Raw genomic sequence first — 18,642 nt, 5'->3', positions numbered from 1 at the left:
CAGTGCTTACACTCTATATTCCACATCACATGATCACACACATACTCACTAGGGGTCACATCACTCCCTGCCCCAGTGCTTACACTCTATATTCCCCATCACATGGTCACACATACACACTAGAGGTCACATCACTCCCTGCCCCAGTGCTTACACTCTATATTCCCAATCACATGGTCACACACATACACACTAGGGGTCACATCATTCCCTGCCTTAGTGCAGCTTACACTCTATATTCCCCATCACATGGTCACACACATACATACTAGGGGTCACATCACTCCCTGCCCCAGTGCTGCTTACCCTCTATATTCCCCATCACATGGTCACACACATACACACTAGGGGTCACATTACTCCCTGCCCCAGTGCTTACACTCTATATTCCCCATCACATGGTCACACACATACACACTAGGGGTCACATCACTCCCTGCCCCAGTGTTTACACTCTATATTCCCCATCACATGGTCACACACATACACACTAGGGATCACATCACTCCCTGCCCCAGTGCTTACACTCCATATTCCCCATCACATGGTCACACACATACACACTAGGGGTCACATCACTCCCTGCCCCAGTGCTTACACTCTATATTCCCCATCACATGGTCACACACATACACACTAGGGGTCACTTCACTCCTTGCCCAAGTGCTTAAACTCTATATTCCCCATCACATGGTCACACACATACACACTAGGTATCACATCACTCCCTGCCCCAGGGCTTACATTATATATTCCCCATCACATGATCACACACATACACACTAGGGGTCACATCACTCCCTGCCCCAGTGCTTACACTCTATATTCCCCATCACATGGTCACACACATACACACTAGGGGTCACATCACTCCCTGCCCCAGTGCATACACTCTATATTCCCCATCACCTGGTCACACTCATACACATTAGGGGTCACATCACTCCCTGCCCCAGTGCTTACACTCTATATTCCCCATCACATGGTCACACACATACACACTAGGGGTCACTTCACTCCTTGCCCAAGTGCTTAAACTCTATATTCCCCATCACATGGTCACACATATACACACTAGGTATCACATCACTCCCTGCCCCAGGGCTTACATTATATATTCCCCATCACATGATCACACACATACACACTAGGGGTCACATCACTCCCTGCCCCAGTGCTTACACTCTATATTCCCCATCACATGGTCACACACATACACACTAGGGGTCACATCACTCCCTGCCCCAGTGCATACACTCTATATTCCCCATCACCTGGTCACACTCATACACATTAGGGGTCACATCACTCCCTGCCCCAGTGCAGCTTACACTCTATATTCCCCATCACATGGTCACACACACACATACACACTAGGGGTCACATCACTCCCTGCCCCAGTGCAGCTTACACTCTATATTCCCCATCACATGGTCACACACATACACACTAGGGGTCACATCACTCCCTGCACCAGTGCAGCTTACACTCTATATTCCCCATCACGTGGTCACACACATACACACTAGAGGTCACATCACTCCCTGCCCCAGTGCTTACACTCTATATTCCCCATCACATGGTCAGACACATACACACTAGGGGTCACATCACTCCCTGCTCCAGTGCAGCTTACACTCTATATTCCCCATCACATGGTCACACACATACACACTAGGGGTCACATCACTCCCAGCCACAGTGCAGCTTACACTCTATATTCCCCATCACATGGTCACACACATACACACTAGGGGTCACACCACTCCCTGCCCCAGCGCTTACACTCTATATTCCCCATCACATGGTCACATACATACACACTAGGGGTCACATCACTCCCTGCCCAAGTGCTTACACTCTATATTCCCCATCACATGGTCACACACATTCACACTAGGGTTCACATCACTCCCTGTCCCAGCGCTTACACTCTATATTCCCCATCACATGGTCACACACATACACACTAGGGGTCACATCACTCCCTGCCCCAGCGCTTACACTCTATATTCCCCATCACATGGTCACACACATACACACTAGGGGTCACATCACTCCGTGCCCCAGTGCATACACTCTATATTCCCCATCACATGGTCACACACATACACACTAGGGATCACATTACTCCCTGCCCCAGTGCTTACACTCTATATTCCCCATCACATGGTCACACACATACACACTAGGGGTCACATCACTCCCTGCCCCAGTGCTTACACTCTATATTCCCCATCACATAGTCACACACATAGACACTAGGGGTCACATCACTCCCTGTCCCAGTGCGTACACTCTATATTCCCGATCTCATGGTCACACACATACACACTAGGGGTCACATCACTCCCTGCCCCAGTGCTTACACTCTATATTCCCTACCATATGCTCACACACATACACACTAAAGGTCACATAACTCCCTGCCCCAGTGCTTACACTCTATATTCCCCATCACATGGTCACACACATACACATTAGGGGTCACATCACTCCCTGCCCCAGTGCTTACACTCTACATTCCCTACCACAGGCTCACACACATACACACTAGGGGTCACATCACTCCCTGTCCCAGTGCTTACACTCTATTTTCCCCATCACATGGTCACACACATACACACTAGGGGTCACATCACTCCCTACCCCAGTGCTTACACTCTATATTCCACATCACATGATCACACACATACACACTAGAGGTCACATCACTCCCTGCCCCAGTGCTTACACTCTATATTCCCCATCACATGGTCACACATACACACTAGAGGTCACATCACTCCCTGCCCCAGTGCTTACACTCTATATTCCCAATCACATGGTCACACACATACACACTAGGGGTCACATCATTCCCTGCCCCAGTGCTGCTTACCCTCTATATTCCCCATCACATGGTCACACACATACACACTAGGGGTCACATTACTCCCTGCCCCAGTGCTTACACTCTATATTCCCCATCACATGGTCACACACATACACACTAGGGGTCACATCACTCCCTGCCCCAGTGTTTACACTCTATATTCCCCATCACATGGTCACACACATACACACTAGGGATCACATCACTCCCTGCCCCAGTGCTTACACTCCATATTCCCCATCACATGGTCACACACATACACACTAGGGGTCACATCACTCCCTGCCCCAATGCTTACACTCTATATTCCCCATCACATGGTCACACACATACACACTAGGGGTCACTTCACTCCTTGCCCAAGTGCTTAAACTCTATATTCCCCATCACATGGTCACACACATACACACTAGGTATCACATCACTCCCTGCCCCAGGGCTTACATTATATATTCCCCATCACATGATCACACACATACACACTAGGGGTCACATCACTCCCTGCCCCAGTGCTTACACTCTATATTCCCCATCACATGGTCACACACATACACACTAGGGGTCACATCACTCCCTGCCCCAGTGCATACACTCTATATTCCCCATCACCTGGTCACACTCATACACATTAGGGGTCACATCACTCCCTGCCCCAGTGCAGCTTACACTCTATATTCCCCATCACATGGTCACACACATACACACTAGGGGGTCACATCACTCCCTGCCCCAGTGCAGCTTACACTCTATATTCCCCATCACATGGTCACACACATACACACTAGGGGTCACATCACTCCCTGCACCAGTGCAGCTTACACTCTATATTCCCCATCACGTGTTCACACACATACACACTAGAGGTCACATCACTCCCTGCCCCAGTGCTTACACTCTATATTCCCCATCACATGGTCAGACACATACACACTAGGGGTCACATCACTCCCTGCTCCAGTGCAGCTTACACTCTATATTCCCCATCACATGGTCACACACATACACACTAGGGGTCACATCACTCCCAGCCACAGTGCAGCTTACACTCTATATTCCCCATCACATGGTCACACACATACACACTAGGGGTCACATCACTCCCTTCCCCAGTGCAGCTTACACTCTATATTCCCCATCACATGGTCACACACATACACACTAGGGGTCACATCACTCCCTGCCCCAGTGCTTACACTCTATATTCCCCATCACATGGTCACACACATACACACTAGGGGTCACATCACTCCCTGCCCCAGTGCAGCTTACACTCTATATTCCCCATCACATGGTCACACACATACACAATAGGGGTCACATCACTCCCTGCCCCAGCGCTTACACTCTATATTCCCCAGCACATGGTCACACACATACACACTAGGGGTCACATCACTCCCTGCCCCAGTGCTTACACTCTATATTCCCTACCACAGGCTCACACACATACACACTAGGGGTCACATCACTCCCTGTCCCAGTGCTTACACTCTATTTTCCCCATCACATGGTCACACACATACACACTAGGGGTCACATGACTCCCTGCCCCAGTGCTTACACTCTATATTCCACATCACATGATCACACACGTACACACTAGGGGTCACATCACTCCCTGCCCCAGTGCTTACACTCTATATTCCCCATCACATGGTCACACACATACACACTAGAGGTCACATCACTCCCTTCCCCAGTGCTTACACTCTATATTCCCCATCACATGGTCACACACATACACACTAGGGGTCACATCATTCCCTGCCTTAGTGCAGCTTACACTCTATATTCCCCATCACATGGTCACACACATACACACTAGGGATCACATCACTCCCTGCCCCAGTGCTTATACTCTATATTCCCCATCACATGGTCACACACATACACACTAGGGGTGACATTACTCCCTGCCCCAGTGCTTACACTCTATATGCCCCATCACATGGTCACACACATACACACTAGGGGTCACATCACTCCCTGCCCCAGTGCTTACACTCTATATTCCCCATCACATGGTCACACACATACACACTAGGGATCACATCACTCCCTGCCCCAGTGCTTCCACTCCATATTCCCCATCACATGGTCACACACATACACACTAGGGGTCACATCACTCCCTGCCCCAGTGCTTACACTCTATATTCCCCATCACATGGTCACACACACATACACACTAGGGATCACTTCACTCCTTGCCCCAGTGCTTACACTCTATATTCCCCATCACATAGTCACACACATACACACTAGGTATCACATCAGTCCCTGCCCCAGTGCTTACACTCTATATTCCCCATCACATGGTCACACACATACACACTAGGGGTCACATCACTCCCTGCCCCAGTGCTTACACTCTATATTCCCTACCACAGGCTCACACACATACACACTAGGGGTCACTTCACTCCCTGTCCCAGTTCTTACACTCTATATTCCCCATCACATGGTCACACACACATACACACTAGGGATCACATCACTCCTTGCCCCAGTGCTTACACTCTATATTCCCCATCACATGGTCACACACATACACACTAGGTATCACATCACTCCCTGCCCCAGTGCTTACACTCTATATTCCCCATCACATGGTCACACACATACACACTAGGGGTCACATCACTCCCTGCCCCAGTGCATACACTCTATATTCCCCATCACCTGGTCACACACATACACATTAGGGGTCACATCACTCCCTGCCCCAGTGCAGCTTACACTCTATATTCCCCATCACATGGTCACACACATACACACTAGGGGTCACATCACTCCCTGCCCCAGTGCAGCTTACACTCTATATTCCCCATCACATGGTCACACACATACACACTAGGGGTCACATCACTCCCTGCACCAGTGCAGCTTACACTCTATATTCCCCATCACGTGGTCACACACATACACACTAGAGGTCACATCACTCCCTGCCCCAGTGCATACACTCTATATTCCCCATCACATGGTCAGACACATACACACTAGGGGTCACATCACTCCCTGCCCCAGTGCAGCTTACACTCTATATTCCCCATCACATGGTCACACACATACACACTAGGGGTCACATCACTCCCCGCCCCAGTGCTTACACTCTGTATTTCCCATCACATGGTCACACACATACACACTAGGGGTCACATCACTCCCTGCCACAGTGCAGCTTACACTCTATATTCCCCATCACATGGTCACACACATACACACTAGGGGTCACATCACTCCCTGCCCCAGTGCAGCTTACACTCTATATTCCCCATCACATGGTCACACACATACATACTAGGGGTCACATCACTCCCTGCCCCAGTGCTTACACTCTATATTCCCCATCACATGGTCACACACATACACACTAGGGGTCACATCACTCCCTGCCCCAGTGCAGCTTACACTCTATATTCCCCATCACATGGTCACTCACATACACACTAGGGGTCACATCACTCCCTGCCCCAGCGCTTACACTCTATATTCCCCATCACATGGTCACACACATACACACTAGGGGTCACATCACTCCCTGCCCAAGTGCTTACACTCTATATTCCCCATCACATGGTCACACACATACACACTAGGGTTCACATCACTCCCTGTCCCAGCGCTTACACTCTATATTCCCCATCACATGGTCACACACATACACACTAGGGGTCACATCACTCCCTGCCCCAGCGCTTACACTCTATATTCCCCATCACATGGTCACACACATACACACTAGGGGTCACATCACTCCCTGCCCCAGTGCTTACACTCTATATTCCCCATCACATGGTCACACACTAGGGATCACATCACTCCGTGCCCCAGTGCATACACTCTATATTCCCCATCACATGGTCACACACATACACACTAGGGATCACATTGCTCCCTGCCCCAGTGCTTACACTCTATATTCCCCATCACATGGTCACACACATACACACTAGGGGTCACATCACTCCCTGCCCCAGTGCTTACACTCTATATTCCCCATCACATAGTCACACACATAGACACTAGGGGTCACATCACTCCCTGTCCCAGTGCGTACACTCTATATTCCCCATCTCATAGTCACACACATACACACTAGGGGTCACATCACTCCCTGCCCCAGTGCTTACACTCTATATTCCCTACCACATGCTCACACACATACACACTAAAGGTCACATAACTCCCTGCCCCAGTGCTTACACTCTATATTCCCCATCACATGGTCACACACATACACATTAGGGGTCACATCACTCCCTGCCCCAGTGCTTACACTCTACATTCCCTACCACAGGCTCACACACATACACACTAGGGGTCACATCACTCCCTGTCCCAGTGCTTACACTCTATTTTCCCCATCACATGGTCACACACATACACACTAGGGGTCACATCACTCCCTACCCCAGTGCTTACACTCTATATTCCACATCACATGATCACACACATACACACTAGGGGTCACATCACTCCCTGCCCCAGTGCTTACACTCTATATTCCCCATCACATGGTCACACATACACACTAGAGGTCACATCACTCCCTGCCCCAGTGCTTACACTCTATATTCCCAATCACATGGTCACACACATACACACTAGGGGTCACATCATTCCCTGCCTTAGTGCAGCTTACACTCTATATTCCCCATCACATGGTCACACACATACATACTAGGGGTCACATCACTCCCTGCCCCAGTGCTGCTTACCCTCTATATTCCCCATCACATGGTCACACACATACACACTAGGGGTCACATTACTCCCTGCCCCAGTGCTTACACTCTATTTTCCCCATCACATGGTCACACACATACACACTAGGGGTCACATCACTCCCTGCCCCAGTGTTTACACTCTATATTCCCCATCACATTGTCACACACATACACACTAGGGATCACATCACTCCCTGCCCCAGTGCTTACACTCCATATTCCCCATCACATGGTCACACACATACACACTAGGGGTCACATCACTCCCTGCCCCAGTGCTTACACTCTATATTCCCCATCACATGGTCACACACACATACACACTAGGGGTCACTTCACTCCTTGCCCAAGTGCTTAAACTCTATATTCCCCATCACATGGTCACACACATACACACTAGGTATCACATCACTCCCTGCCCCAGGGCTTACATTATATATTCCCCATCACATGATCACACACATACACACTAGGGGTCACATCACTCCCTGCCCCAGTGCTTACACTCTATATTCCCCATCACATGGTCACACACATACACACTAGGGGTCACATCACTCCCTGCCCCAGTGCATACACTCTATATTCCCCATCACCTGGTCACACTCATACACATTAGGGGTCACATCACTCCCTGCCCCAGTGCAGCTTACACTCTATATTCCCCATCACATGGTCACACACATACACACTAGGGGTCACATCACTCCCTGCCCCAGTGCAGCTTACACTCTATATTCCCCATCACATGGTCACACACATACACACTAGGGGTCACATCACTCCCTGCCCCAGTGCTTACACTCTATATTCCCCATCACATGGTCAGACACATACACACTAGGGGTCACATCACTCCCTGCTCCAGTGCAGCTTACACTCTATATTCCCCATCACATGGTCACACACATACACACTAGGGGTCACATCACTCCCAGCCACAGTGCAGCTTACACTCTATATTCCCCATCACATGGTCACACACATACACACTAGGGGTCACATCACTCCCTGCCCCAGTGCAGCTTACACTCTATATTCCCCATCACATGGTCACACACATACACACTAGGGGTCACATCACTCCCTGCCCCAGTGCTTACACTCTATATTCCCCATCACATGGTCACACACATACACACTAGGGGTCACATCACTCCCTGCCCCAGTGCAGCTTACACTCTATATTCCCGACCACAGGCTCACACACATACACACTAGGGGTCACATCACTCCCTGTCCCAGTGCTTACACTCTATTTTCCCCATCACATGGTCACATACATACACACTAGGGGTCACATCACTCCCTGCCCCAGTGCTTACACTCTATATTCCACATCACATGATCACACACGTACACACTAGGGGTCACATCACTCCCTGCCCCAGTGCTTACACTCTATATTCCCCATCACATGGTCACACACATACACACTAGAGGTCACATCACTCCCTTCCCCAGTGCTTACACTCTATATTCCCCATCACATGGTCACACACATACACACTAGGGGTCACATCATTCCCTGCCTTAGTGCAGCTTACACTCTATATTCCCCATCACATGGTCACACACATACACACTAGGGATCACATCACTCCCTGCCCCAGTGCTTATACTCTATATTCCCCATCACATGGTCACACACATACACACTAGGGATCACATCACTCCCTGCCCCTGTGCTTACCCTCTATATTCCCCATCACATGGTCACACACATACACACTAGGGGTGACATTACTCCCTGCCCCAGTGCTTACACTCTATATGCCCCATCACATGGTCACACACATACACACTAGGGGTCACATCACTCCCTGCCCCAGTGCTTACACTCTATATTCCCCATCACATGGTCACACACATACACACTAGGGATCACATCACTCCCTGCCCCAGTGCTTACACTCCATATTCCCCATCACATGGTCACACACATACACACTAGGGGTCACATCACTCCCTGCCCCAGTGCTTACACTCTATATTCCCCATCACATGGTCACACACACATACACACTAGGGATCACTTCACTCCTTGCCCCAGTGCTTACACTCTATATTCCCCATCACATGGTCACACACATACACACTAGGTATCACATCACTCCCTGCCCCAGTGCTTACACTCTATATTCCCCATCACATGGTCACACACATACACACTAGGGGTCACATCACTCCCTGCCCCAGTGCTTACACTCTATATTCCCTACCACAGGCTCACACACATACACACTAGGGGTCCCTTCACTCCCTGTCCCAGTTCTTACACTCTAGATTCCCCATCACATGGTCACACACACATACACACTAGGGATCACATCACTCCTTGCCCCAGTGCTTACACTCTATATTCCCCATCACATGGTCACACACATACACACTAGGGGTCACATCACTCCCTGCCCCTGTGCATACACTCTATATTCTCCATCACCTGGTCACACACATACACATTAGGGGTCACATCACTCCCTGCCCCAGTGCAGCTTACACTCTATATTCCCCATCACATGGTCACACACATACACACTAGGGGTCACATCACTCCCTGCCCCAGTGCAGCTTACACTCTATATTCCCCATCACATGGTCACACACATACACACTAGGGGTCACATCACTCCCTGCACCAGTGCAGCTTACACTCTGTATTTCCCATCACATGGTCACACACATACACACTAGGGGTCACATCACTCCCTGCCACAGTGCAGCTTACACTCTATATTCCCCATCACATGGTCACACACATACACACTAGGGGTCACATCACTCCCTGCCCCAGTGCAGCTTACACTCTATATTCCCCATCACATGGTCACACACATACATACTAGGGGTCACATCACTCCCTGCCCCAGTGCTTACACTCTATATTCCCCATCACACGGTCACACACATACACACTAGGGGTCACATCACTCCCTGCCCCAGTGCAGCTTACACTCTATATTCCCCATCACATGGTCACTCACATACACACTAGGGGTCACATCACTCCCTGCCCCAGCGCTTACACTCTATATTCCCCATCACATGGTCACACACATACACACTAGGGGTCACATCACTCCCTGCCCAAGTGCTTACACTCTATATTCCCCATCACATGGTCACACACATACACACTAGGGTTCACATCACTCCCTGTCCCAGCGCTTACACTCTATATTCCCCATCACATGGTCACACACATACACACTAGGGGTCACATCACTCCCTGCCCCAGCGCTTACACTCTATATTCCCCATCACGTGGTCACACACATACACACTAGGGGTCACATCACTCCCTGCCCAAGTGTTTACACTCTATATTCCCCATCACATGGTCACACACATACACACTAGGGGGTCACAACACTCCCTGCCCCAGTGCTGCTTACACTCTATATTCCCCATCACATGGTCACACACATACACACTAAGGGTCACATCACTCCCTGCCCCAGTGCAGCTTACACTCTATATTCCCCATCACATGGTCACACACATACACACTAGGGGTCACATCACTCCCTGCCCCAGTGCTTACACTCTATATTCCCCATCACATGGTCACACACTAGGGATCACATCACTCCATTCCCCAGTGCATACACTCTATATTCCCCATCACATGGTCACACACATACACACTAGGGGTCACATCACTCCCTGCCCCAGTGCAGCTTACACTCTATATTCCCCATCACATGGTCACACACATACACACTAGGGGTCACATCACTCCCTGCACCAGTTCAATTTACACTCTATATTCTCCATCACATGGTCACACACATACACACTAGGGGTCACATCACTCCCTGCACCAGTTCAGCTTACACTCTATATTCCCCATCACATGGTCACACACATACACACTAGGGGTCACATCACTCCCTGCCCCAGTGCTTACTCTCTATATTCCCCATCACATGGTCACACACATACACACTAGAGGCCACATCACTCCCTGCCCCAGTGCTTACACTCTATATTCCCCATCACATGGTCACACACATACACACTAGGGGTCACATCACTCCCTGCCCCAGTGCAGCTTACACTCTATATTCCCCATCACATGGTCACACACATACACCCTAGGGGTCACATCACTCCCTGCCCCAGTGCTTACACTCTATATTCACCATCACATGGTCAGACACATACACACTAGGGGTCACATCACTCCCTGCCCCAGTGCAGCTTACACTCTATATTCCCCATCACATGGTCACACACATACACACTAGGGGTCACATCACTCCCTGCCCCAGTGCAGCTTACAGTCTATATTCCCCATCACATGGTCACACACATACACACTAGGGGTCACATCACTCCCCGCCCCAGTGCTTACACTCTGTATTTCCCATCACATGGTCACACACATACACACTAGGGGTCACATCACTCCCTGCCACAGTGCAGCTTACACTCTATATTCCCCATCACATGGTCACACACATACACACTAGGGGTCACATCACTCCCTGCCCCAGTGCAGCTTACACTCTATATTCCCCATCACATGGTCACACACATACATACTAGGGGTCACATCACTCCCTGCCCCAGTGCTTACACTCTATATTCCCCATCACATGGTCACACACATACACACTAGGGGTCACATCACTCCCTGCCCCAGTGCAGCTTACACTCTATATTCCCCATCACATGGTCACTCACATACACACTAGGGGTCACATCACTCCCTGCCCCAGCGCTTACACTCTATATTCCCCATCACATGGTCACACACATACACACTAGGGGTCACATCACTCCCTGCCCAAGTGCTTACACTCTATATTCCCCATCACATGGTCACACACATACACACTAGGGTTCACATCACTCCCTGCCCCAGTGCAGCTTACACTCTATATTCCCCATCACATGGTCACTCACATACACACTAGGGGTCACATCACTCCCTGCCCCAGCGCTTACACTCTATATTCCCCATCACATGGTCACACACATACACACTAGGGGTCACATCACTCCCTGCCCAAGTGCTTACACTCTATATTCCCCATCACATGGTCACACACATACACACTAGGGTTCACATCACTCCCTGTCCCAGCGCTTACACTCTATATTCCCCATCACATGGTCACACACATACACACTAGGGGTCACATCACTCCCTGCCCCAGCGCTTACACTCTATATTCCCCATCACGTGGTCACACACATACACACTAGGGGTCACATCACTCCCTGCCCAAGTGCTTACACTCTATATTCCCCATCACATGGTCACACACATACACACTAGGGGTCACATCACTCCCTGCCCCAGTGCAGCTTACACTCTATATTCCCCATCACATGGTCACACACATACACACTAGGGGTCACATCACTCCCTGCACCAGTTCAGTTTACACTCTATATTCTCCATCACATGGTCACACACATACACACTAGGGGTCACATCACTCCCTGCACCAGTTCAGCTTACACTCTATATTCCCCATCACATGGTCACACACATATACACTAGGGGTCACATCACTCCCTGCCCCAGTGCTTACTCTCTATATTCCCCATCACATGGTCACACACATACACACTAGAGGCCACATCACTCCCTGCCCCAGTGCTTACACTCTATATTCCCCATCACATGGTCACACACATACACACTAGGGGTCACATCACTCCCTGCCCCAGTGCAGCTTACACTCTATATTCCCCATCACATGGTCACACACATACACCCTAGGGGTCACATCACTCCCTGCCCCAGTGCTTACACTCTATATTCCCCATCACATGGTCACACACATACACACTAGGGGTCACATCACTCCCTGTCCCAGTGCTTATACTCTATATTTCCCATCACATGGTCACACACATACACACTAGGGACAATTTTGTTAGAATCCAATTAACCTACCAGTATATTTTTGGAATGTGGGAGGAAACTGGAGCACCCGGAGGAAACCCACGCAAGTACAGGGAGAATATACAAACTCCACACAGTTTTGGCCATAGTGGGTATCGAACCAACAACCTTAGTGCTGTGTGGCAATAATGCTAACCATAACACCGTCTGTGCTGCCATTGTACCGACTATCTGCTTAACTATGGATATGTGGACAAGCAGCACTGGTCAAACAAAAGACTACAATACATGACCGTGAAGGCCCCCTGGATAGGTGTATCATCTTTTTTTTAAGTACTTTTATTTAGATTTTTTCCAAAATAGCATTCATAAAGTATAGATGGAATATACAAATATAATATCCAATATGCTATTAAGAGCAAAATAAGTAATACACATAGGACCTGATTCAGACCTGCTCGCTCCCAGCTTATGGAAATTCAGCTAAGTGACGTCAAGGCAGCCGCTCGCACGGCAAGACATAAGCACGCCCACTATATCTTGGCGAGTGATCTCTTTGTGTTTATAGATGCTCACCAGCCTGTCTTTAGCTGTCCACTAGCGTACATCATCTCCAGGAAATATATACAGCCATCAGTACATCGGGTTCCATCGGATCTGACCGCAGCACTTGCGGTTACCTATACCCTACCGCGAGCACTTCAGAGTATTATTCAAGCAGGTGACGTGTACTATAACGCTGCCTGTTAATTATGCATGCCCCAGAAATGGCGTGAAAACACTCTGGCACGCCTGCGTCCGCAACTCCACTCCCCCGTTACTTGCCTGCCCCTGTTACCACCCACAAATGGCCTCTCCTGTCACTCAAACCACTGGGCTGTCTTTGCAGGGCAAGTGAGCACGTTTCTGATCGCTCGTACTAGTTTGATAAACAACTAAGAATGGGTAACACATAAGGGAAGGGGAGTATATCCTAATAAACTGATCAGAAATAGCTCCATCGATTTAACTGGTATTGGAGTCCATTAAAAGTCAGTGAAACGAAATGAGAGGCAGAGATCGTGGTATCTCTACTGGTGTATCTAAGATGAAGATAGACGTCTAAGTAAAATCCAATCTGTGTTTTCAAATAATTTGATAATGTGATCCTGAGTAGATTTATCCAGTGTATTGATATAGGTTTCCCATTTATCATAAAATCGTTCTGCTTAAGTAGCCAATGCGCGGTCGGATAAAACTATAGACTCAAAATTTGTCTTCAAAACTTGTGGAAAAAGGGAGCATGATAATAAAATATAGTCTATTCGCAAAAGAGTGTGGTGCGCTGCAGAGAGACAAGTATAATATTTTTCTATGGGATTAATTGCCCGCCAAACAGCCACTAATTGTAGTCTAGAAGCTGGAGTAGGGACTCCCAATTTAGGTAAAGATCTTGGAGAAGAGGTATTCTGCGATCGGTCTAGAAATTGGGATGAAATTAAGTTGAAATCACCACAGACTATCATTGAGTTTAAATTATACACTAATAATTTGGTTAAAAGTATCTGGAAAAAGGATTTATTATATATATTTGGGGCATATACATTACAAAGAACAGAATTAGTGTTATTAATACATATCTTGGTCATAACATAACGACCATCTGGGTCTGCATCCACAGAAACTACCGATAAAGGAATAGAGCGTTTGGCCAAAATAACAACTCCTCGTGATTTAGAATTAAAAGGAGCCACTGCTATCATGTCCAATTAAGCATTTGCAACTTATTTGACTCCTCTGCCGATAAATGTCTCCGGAAGACAAGCAATGTCTATTCGCTGTTTAGAGCGATACATAAGAATTTTACGTCTCTTCGCAGGACAACAATAGCGGGTGGGAGCCTTGGGAGATGGCTCGGTGAGTACGGCTAGCTCCGGTGAACATCCATAGCCAGGTACAGCGGCGCACAAGCTACGGGACCCCTCCTGAGTCCGTCCTTTAGTGCCCACTGTGAGGAGAGCTTCCAAACATGCGTCTTCCCAGATTCACATTTAAGCCACGCCCCCCAGGTGTATCATAGCGCCTGCAGCACCATCTTCATCCTCCTAATCCTTTCAGCATAGTGGTTCTAGCATACCATGCTTACTTATTCACAAGCAGGCTACTCTTTGTATTACTGACTACACTAAGAAACACACCAGTGTCAATCTATTGCACATTGAATGTAATAGTATAAAGGCCGACTCCACTAAAACTCTCTTCAGGATTCGTCATTTCCAATAACTGAGCGAATATGGTGATACATTTTGATTGCGTACAATTAAACACACACCCCGCTTTGCACTTATAATAAACTGGAGGGTTCTGAAATGTATCAATAAGAGAGAGGTCTGTGAAGGAAACGCTGCCTGTGACCATTTTCTAGAAAGTTTTTAACATTTATTAAATGCCTGTAGAAAACTCAGCTCCTCACATTGTAGAAAACTCAGCTCCTCACATTGTAGAAAACTCAGCTCCTCACATTGTAGAAAACTCAGCTCCTCACATTGTAGAAAACTCAGCTCCTCACATTGCAGAAAACTCAGCTCCTCACATTGCAGAAAACTCAACTCCTCACATTGCAGAAAACTCAGCTCCTCACATTGCAGAAAACTCAGCTCCTCACATTGCAGAAAACTCAGCTCCTCACATTGCAGAAAACTCAGCTCCTCACATTGCAGAAAACTCAGCTCCTCACATTGTAGAAAACTCAGCTCCTCACATTGTAGAAAACTCAGCTCCTCACATTGTAGAAAACTCAGCTCCTCACATTGCAGAATACTCAGCTCCTCACATTGCAGAAAACTCAGCTCCTCACATTGCAGAAAACTCAGCTCCTCACATTGCAGAAAACTCAACTCCTCACATTGTAGAAAACTCAGCTCCTCACATTGTAGAAAACTCAGCTCCTCACATTGTAGAAAACTCAGCTCCTCACATTGTAGAAAACTCAGCTCCTCACATTGCAGAATACTCAGCTCCTCACATTGCAGAAAACTCAGCTCCTCACATTGCAGAAAACTCAGCTCCTCACATTGCAGAAAACTCAGCTCCTCACATTGCAGAAAACTCAGCTCCTCACATTGTAGAAAACTCAGCTCCTCACACTGTAGAAAACTCAGCTCCTCACATTGCAGAAAACTCAGCTCCTCACATTGCAGAAAACTCAGCTCCTCACATTGTAGAAAACTCAGCTCCTCACATTGCAGAAAACTCAGCTCCTCACATTGCAGAAAACTCAGCTCCTCACATTGCAGAAAACTCAGCTCCTCACATTGCAGAAAACTCAGCTCCTCACATTGTAGAAAACTCAGCTCCTCACATTGTAGAAAACTCAGCTCCTCACATTGCAGAAAACCCAGCAACTCAGCTCCTCACATTGCAGAAAACTCAGCTCCTCACATTGTAGAAAACTCAGCAACTCAGCTCCTCACATTGTAGAAAACTCAGCTCCTCACATTGCAGAAAACTCAGCAACTCAGCTCCTCACATTGCAGAAAACTCAGCTCCTCACATTGTAGAAAACTCAGCTCCTCACATTGTAGAAAACTCAGCTCCTCACATTGTAGAAAACTCAGCAACTCAGCTCCTCACATTGTAGAAAACTCAGCTCCTCACATTGTAGAAAACTCAGCTCCTCACATTGCAGAAAACTCAGCTCCTCACATTGTAGAAAACTCAGCTCCTCACATTGTAGAAAACTCAGCTCCTCACATTGCAGAAAACTCAGCTCCTCACATTGCAGAAAACTCAGCTCCTCACATTGCAGAAAACTCAGCTCCTCACATTGCAGAAAACTCAGCTCCTCACATTGTAGAAAACTCAGCTCCTCACATTGCAGAAAACCCAGCAACTCAGCTCCTCACATTGCAGAAAACTCAGCTCCTCACATTGCAGAAAACTCAGCTCCTCACATTGCACTAATGTGAACATTTTCTATGACATCTGGTCTGGGCAATCTCACAGCGATATCTCTACCATTTCTTTCTATCATGCAAATCCTATAAGTGGAATTGCCAAGGTTTTATTTAAGCTTATTCACATATTAGCATCTGAGACTGTACCTTTTCATTCTGGGAGGGAAAATTAGACATTTGGAGCCCGGTACAAACTAGCTACAGTATGGATACTGCACCCTCCAGTGATAAAGGTTGTGAGTTTTTGGTCTTATTGGGCACACATGGGGTGTAAGCTTGATGTAAAAGTAAAGTATTAAAGGTGAATGTTTAAAATGTATTTGTTTAATGTTAAAAATTGTTTACAAATGAAAAAATTAGTTAATAATGAATTAACAACAACATATAAATATGGATGCTCACTATAGCAAAAAGGTAAATTTGATTATAAACAAGTCCAAGTAGAATGTCTATAAAACATAAATAGAATATAACATAAAAATGGAAATATATATGGTTACGGTATGAAATCAGCTGAGTGTCCTTTAAGTAATAAACATGGAATAGTCCTGTTGCAAAGATGTGAAAAAAACTCTGTATGGATGGGATATGGGTAGTGGAGAGTATTGTATTTATAAGTGTGGCCACGTCAGTTTAGGTGCGCACACCTCCTACCTTCATCCATAACTGGATACCTGCGGACTTGCCCTGGACTTGTGGGGGTTTCAACGTCTTTTATCCTTTCTCCTACTAAGGTTTAACCAAGGCTATATCCTCCATGGGCTCTCACCGATCCCGGAGCTGTATATCCGGATGGCTTAGGCTTTATTCTCCAGCGATGTTCTGGCAGTGTTGCGTCCTCCGTGCAAAGCCTCTAGAACCTCTGCTGGGCTGCGTGCTGGAGGCACGGGCGGCTTAGGCAGCGAGGAAAGCTCCGTCCGGCAGAGCTCATGCCCCCGAAGCCATACATACATTTTTATGTTATATTCTATTTATGTTTTATAGACATTTTACTTGGACTTGTTTATAATCAAATTTACCTTTTTTCTATAGTGAGCATCCATATTTATATGTTGTTGTTAATTCATTATTAACTATTTTTTTCATTTGTAAACAATTTTTAACATTAAACAAATACATTTTAAACATTCACCTTTCATACTTTACTTTTACATCAAGCTTACAGCCCATGTGTGCCCAATAAGACCAAAAACCCACAACCTGTTTAGCAATTTTTTGTGATCAGGAAAGGGA

Source organism: Taudactylus pleione, unplaced genomic scaffold (genome assembly GCF_031769625.1).
Source record: "Taudactylus pleione unplaced genomic scaffold, aTauple2 ptg000867l, whole genome shotgun sequence".
NCBI lineage: Eukaryota > Metazoa > Chordata > Amphibia > Anura > Myobatrachidae > Taudactylus > Taudactylus pleione.
This window is presented reverse-complemented; position numbering follows the sequence as displayed.